The sequence below is a fragment of the Octodon degus genome, unplaced genomic scaffold (genome assembly GCF_000260255.1).
Source record: "Octodon degus isolate 3935 unplaced genomic scaffold, OctDeg1.0 scaffold00124, whole genome shotgun sequence".
NCBI lineage: Eukaryota > Metazoa > Chordata > Mammalia > Rodentia > Octodontidae > Octodon > Octodon degus.
The window spans coordinates 959,992-965,920 of NW_004524700.1; positions in this window are offsets into that span (position 1 = coordinate 959,992).

Consider the following 5,929-nt stretch of genomic DNA (forward strand, 5'->3'; position numbering starts at 1 on the left):
TCTTTTCATAGTCCTCATTTTATACCAATAGGTTCAAGTATATAACTCACATTCCTAATTGATATCACTTTTCTTATCCTTTTATATATGGATTGTCAACAGAGTAAGAAGACAAATTTTCTTCCAACTTTTCATGGATCCAATCCTCTATTTCCATTTATAAAACTCCTGCCATGTGTAAAGCTCTTTCCACTCCATACCATAGCTGCAAAATAATCTATTAAATCTGGTCCAGTGTGTTTAACAGTTCATAATAAGTTAATTATCATTTTATTATTTTTCTCCTCAAGTTAGGAAGGCTAACCTCCTAGGGATTTCCTCAGACACCTCTGACCTACTACATAGAATCTACTCCTGACCACTGATAGGTAGTTACCTATTTATCACAACTTTAAAAGCAGACAGCCAAAATTAATTTTACCTTTTAAATTGTATTTCATGATTAATCTGTCATATTTTCTTATACTATTAAATTTTCTCACATTGCACCCATTTTAAAAATCAAATATCTTACTCTTCATATTAAAGTAATAATACTGTATATTTATTTCATTTTTGTATTTAATTTTAAACTTTCCATTGCTGAAAAATCTACACCTTAAGAGAAAAATTTGACCCATAGCAATAACGTAAGCTGATTATTAACCAGTGATGTTTGAAGTGAACAGATGACTTGAAATTCATTTGTTTCCTGGAAAACTCTGCTTGTGCTCCAAGAGTACTTTGTGGGCTGTTTATCATCTGGTTTTACTATCAGGGACTCAGATTCTTTTCCCTTCAGCTAAGTCTGATTTCTCTTGGGTTCCAGCTCCCATTCTATGTACTGTGCTCCTGCAAAGGCTGCAGCAAACGTCCGTAACTAATAGCTTGGTTTCTTCTTGTCTTTGGCTTTCAGGACTCTTAAAGGGCATTCAATCATTTTTATCCCTTCATGTGTCAGTGGGGTGGAGGAGAATCTACACTTCTTGGGTGATAGAAAGTCTCTCGTTAACCTCTCAATTACTTTCTAAAGTATCTATCACCCCCCTATACATCTTTCTTGGCTTGTTATACCCACAAGTTTTAGAGTATTAATGCTATCCACTGCATTGTGCATGCTCCACATATCATCATCAGATTCATATAGCTCAAGAATATAATTCTTGCCAGATCTGGTGGTGCAGAGTTATAGTAATAGCAACTACTTGAGAGGCTGAAGCTAGAGGATCACCTGAGCTTAAGAGTTCAAGGCCAGTCTTTGCAAATCCATCTAAGCAAAAGAGAAAGAGTATAGTTATGCTACTTATATGATGAGAGAGATCTGCATGGGTGGGGCATTATTTGTAAATGTGTGTAAAGCCTTTATCCATAGATATGAGTACATAGAGAAATTAGCAGTAGAAATGGTGGGTTGTGGAACGTTGCCAGAATTCAGGGGTAAAGGGCAAGAGAAGGCAAAAGAAATAGAAAGAACAGTTAGCAATAAAGTAGAGAACTAGGAACACACAAAGACAGAAAAGCCAAGAATAGAAAGAGTTTTAGGAAACAGAGTATGATAGATCATTTAAAAGGAACAGGAGGTCATGTGAAATTAAAAAAAAAATCTTCAGAATTAATGGAAGCACCTAATTGAACACTTGCCTTGATTCAAGCCATGTTATTACTAAATACTTTTCTTTAAAACTAAATGGTGAAAATGATTGAGAATTGACCCCTTGTAGAAGTTTTAAAGTAACTGATATAATTTAAGACAGACTCATGGTCATAATTTCCTATAAGTACATACACAAAAATATTCAGTTGTTTACCAGGTTTTGCAAAGTGCTTAATGAAAGCAAAAATGTAAAGCACCTGCACTAAGAAGTAATCATTAAACATGATGAAGAACACACAGGGATCTGCAGGCATATCTTCCATACACATTTTCAAGGGGAGTACAGGAGAACATTTAAACATTGGAATGTGTATGTCTATATTTTGTGCTCAGGAAAGCCCCAGAGTCACATGACACTGGTTCTTTAAAAAGTCTTGCTCTGAGTTCTTACTTGTAAAGGAATTGACTAATGTCATTGAAAGGCTAACTAGAATTTCTAGAATATGAAGACTGACCAAATAATGTTTTCCATTTTGTCAACAGCCTATAGTCCATCAATCATTCCAAAGTTTATGTGCATATATTGTGCCTGGTGTTAAGTATGAAAACTGACAAGACCCTATACCAACCCTCTCAGAAGCCTTGCATTCTAATGGAGAGTCAGATGAGGAAAAGGAAGCACACATATAAATAAAATAATTGTACTCCATGAGTTGTTATGAAGAGAGAAAATAAGAAGTGGACCCATAAAACCCCTGAATGGGGCACTGGCCATAGCTGCTTCTGCAAATCTTTAAGGAAGCCTCTTTGAGAATGTAACATTAAAACCAAGGCCTAGGGAATGAGGAAGAGACAGTCAATCAAAGTGTGGCAGGAAGTGTTTTCCATGAAAAAGAAACAACAGCTCATTCAAGCATGGGATACTAAAATGAAGTTGGAGCTCTTAAGGTGTTGATGTTGTGAAAATATATAGAGCAAGGGAAAAACTATAGAAGGCTTTCTCAGATGTGGCCAGGATTTTTAACTCACTCTAAGTGGATAGGATTTAAGCAGTACAGTGGAATAGGATTATTTGGGGTATTTTATAGGCCCCCTTTCCTTGTGCATAGGCAATATGTTGGAGAAAAGTGAAAAAGAAAACAAGAGAACTAATTGAGAAGGTCAAGAGAGTATACTACCAGAAAAAAAATGGTAATATTCAAGGTAAATTTTGGAAACAGTATTGGAAGGACATACTGAATTTTTTTTTTTTTAGTACTGGAGATTGAACTCAGGACCTTGTGCTTGCCAGGCAAGCGCTTATTCTCCTTAGTTATCTCCCTACCAGAATGACATTCTGAAATACGGGATATGATAGGTAGGTGCATGCTGTGGAAATTGGCTATCATAAACACAATTACAAAATTATGAACAATTCTCACATCTAAGAGGTGTGCAGGAAGAGTCAGCAGTTGAATTCACTGAGATTGAGGTGAGAAAGAAACACTCAAATGAAGAAACTTGCAGTTACTCAAAGAAAAACATCTATTGAAACACAAACTATTTAAATATCAAGAATAAACAGTATTAACCTTTCTTGGAATTAATCAGGAAAGTCTTCTCATCTTGCATGCTCTACAGCAGTCTAGCTAGTGACTCCCTTGCATGAAAGTGGAAAGTTTAAAAATGCAGCTAGAGGTCTTTTTATTGTCACTAGCTAGTTTATTTGTAATAGATTTAAATTACTGTTAATGAACAACCATAGTCAAAAACGTGTTTATTGAAGAAGAAAACAATTCCACTTTTTGCTGTGCTGAATTTCATCCAACACGATTATGTCATTTCAGTTCACCTAGACGTTCTCGTTTTTTGGTTGGGACAAATACATTGACATTAAAAATTTTTATTTAACCTTTGGCTTGTCTTTAGTTATTACAGAGAAAAATTAAGTTTGTGTGTCTGAATGTACCTTTGATAAAGCCAGTCCCTGGGAATAAAGGCTCAAATGCATTGAATTTGTCCCAGCTTCAGGGGCTTGTTATGCTTGCATTTTTTTCTCAAAAGCTTTAAAGCCATTTTCTTGAAAAAAAAATCAATGATCTACACACTGTGAGTACCTTTCATGAAACATTTTATGAATAAGTTTTTTTAAAGGTCCATTAAACCAACCTTGTATTTTTATATCTATATTTTAAGTTGTGCTTTCCCTTTTGTTTTTCATGCACAATTTGGTAGGAGAGCACAAATTATTCATACTATTTCCATCTTAAATCCTAACACTGAAAACTGGTTGATGTTAAAAGGATATTCATGAATTAGTAAAGAAAACAGGGAGATGATGGTAACGTAGATCTCAGCTGCCACATGGCTCTCCTAAATATGCGCATGTATCTACAGACAAGGAAACATAATATTCTTGTTGTACGTGTAAAAGAATTTGAATACTTCAGGTCATATATACCTTGTGTAATTTTTTTTTTTTTGCACTACTGGGGAACTGAACTCAGGACCTTGCACTTGTCAGGCAAGCATTTGGTCTACTGAGCTATCTCCCCAGCCCTATATCTTGTGTTTTAATAGTGCATTTAATATCCAAATGTGAGTTATTTGCATAATATTAGAGAGGTAGGCACTATCCTCACTTCATGGATTAAAATATTGAAATTTTAAAAGATCAAATAATTTTCCATGAACATGGATGGGGAAGGATATAAATCCAGTTTTTCTTTCATTGTAGTATTTCTACTACCCTATGTCATTGTATAGAAGTAGGTTAGGTAACAGAGTTACCCCACAAAGATGGACATAATGCCTGAAGAAGATAAAAAGCAGTACTCTAATTGTAGTTTTGGAAAATACTCCATTAATCTTGAGTTTAGGATTTCTCTATGGGCTGAGATCTGGCATCTCCCTGTTCTCAGACCCTCAGCAGCCTGAGACCGCACCTCTCTGAAGGGTGAAGATGGGCAGACTACTGAGGTATCAGACAGACAGATGCACCATTTCTACATGTGTATACCACATTTTCTATTTCTATTCATCCATGAACAGAGAACTATTTGTCTCTACATCTTGCCATTGTGAAAATAGCCTCCACAGATCAGAGGGGGGGATCTTTACAATTGAAAAAAAATTGATGTAATATATTAGTTTAAAAATTGTTAACTATAAATCTCTAATATGTGAAGTGTCATCCACAGGAATTAAAAATTATTAAGTGTTATCTCAAGAAAAGAATCCAAATAGCTCAGCAGATTAAAGTGCCTGCAAACAGGTTCAGGGGCTGGAGGTCTGATACCTGGGTCTGCTGCACTGGTCCCCCCCCCGCCCCCCGTGGCGCACTGAGACAGCAATTGAGACTGAGTGTAGTAGCATGTGCCTGTAAGTCCAGCTCTTGGGAGGCTGTAAACAGGCGGGTCACTACAAGTCCAATCTAGTAATGAGACCCTGAACACCCTGTAGACCTTCTCTAACATACAAAAAAAAAAAGAGGAAATTTTTATGTAACTACTCAATTCATGTAGGAGGACAGACAGACAGACAGACAGACAGACAGACAGACAGACAGACAGACAATGTTCATTTCTGAATGGAAGTATAGATCTATGAAAAATGATGGCTTAGAAAGTTTGCAGGAGCCATAAATCAAGTGAAGACAAATGGAGATGAACACTGGAAGTGGGCGAAGTGGGAGAAGCAGTGGTTTTCTGGTTTGGACAATCTGCTTACTGTATCACAAGCAGATCATCACTAACTCCTGAGTTTACAACATTGTAATTTATGTTGATATCAACTATGATTTCGAAAGATATTCACTGCAAAAATTGAACAATTCAGGATATGAGCTCATTATATCCTAAGCCAAAGCAGTTGGCAAGGAAAATACTACTCATATAACAAAAAAATGTTGTGGAGAAATTAAATTATTTCTATAAAATACATAATTACAGATTTCAGCTATAAAAGATGAATGACAAAGACTTATCCTTTTCCATTCTTATGTTTTGTTTTATGGCCAAAGTACAGAAGTTTTAAGAACTTTATTCTTCTCAATTTTACCTGATAATAACACAAATCTGTTGTTGATTAAAAAAGTGTATTGAATAGGAACTAAGAGATTTTTGTATTGTTTTAAAATTATATCACCAGAATTTTATTTTACTAATCCTCTTAATCATCTAATCATATAGCAGAGTGAAATGCCTCCTTATACAAAGTGCTATAAGAATAATAATAAAATGAATGTTAAGCTTGGCACAGTGGTGCACTCATAGTCCAAACTTCTCAGGAGAGACTGAGGCCAAGTCCAGCCAGTCACAAGCTCCAGTCTGGGGCAACTTACAGAAACCTTCTTTCACAATTAAAAAAAAAAGAATA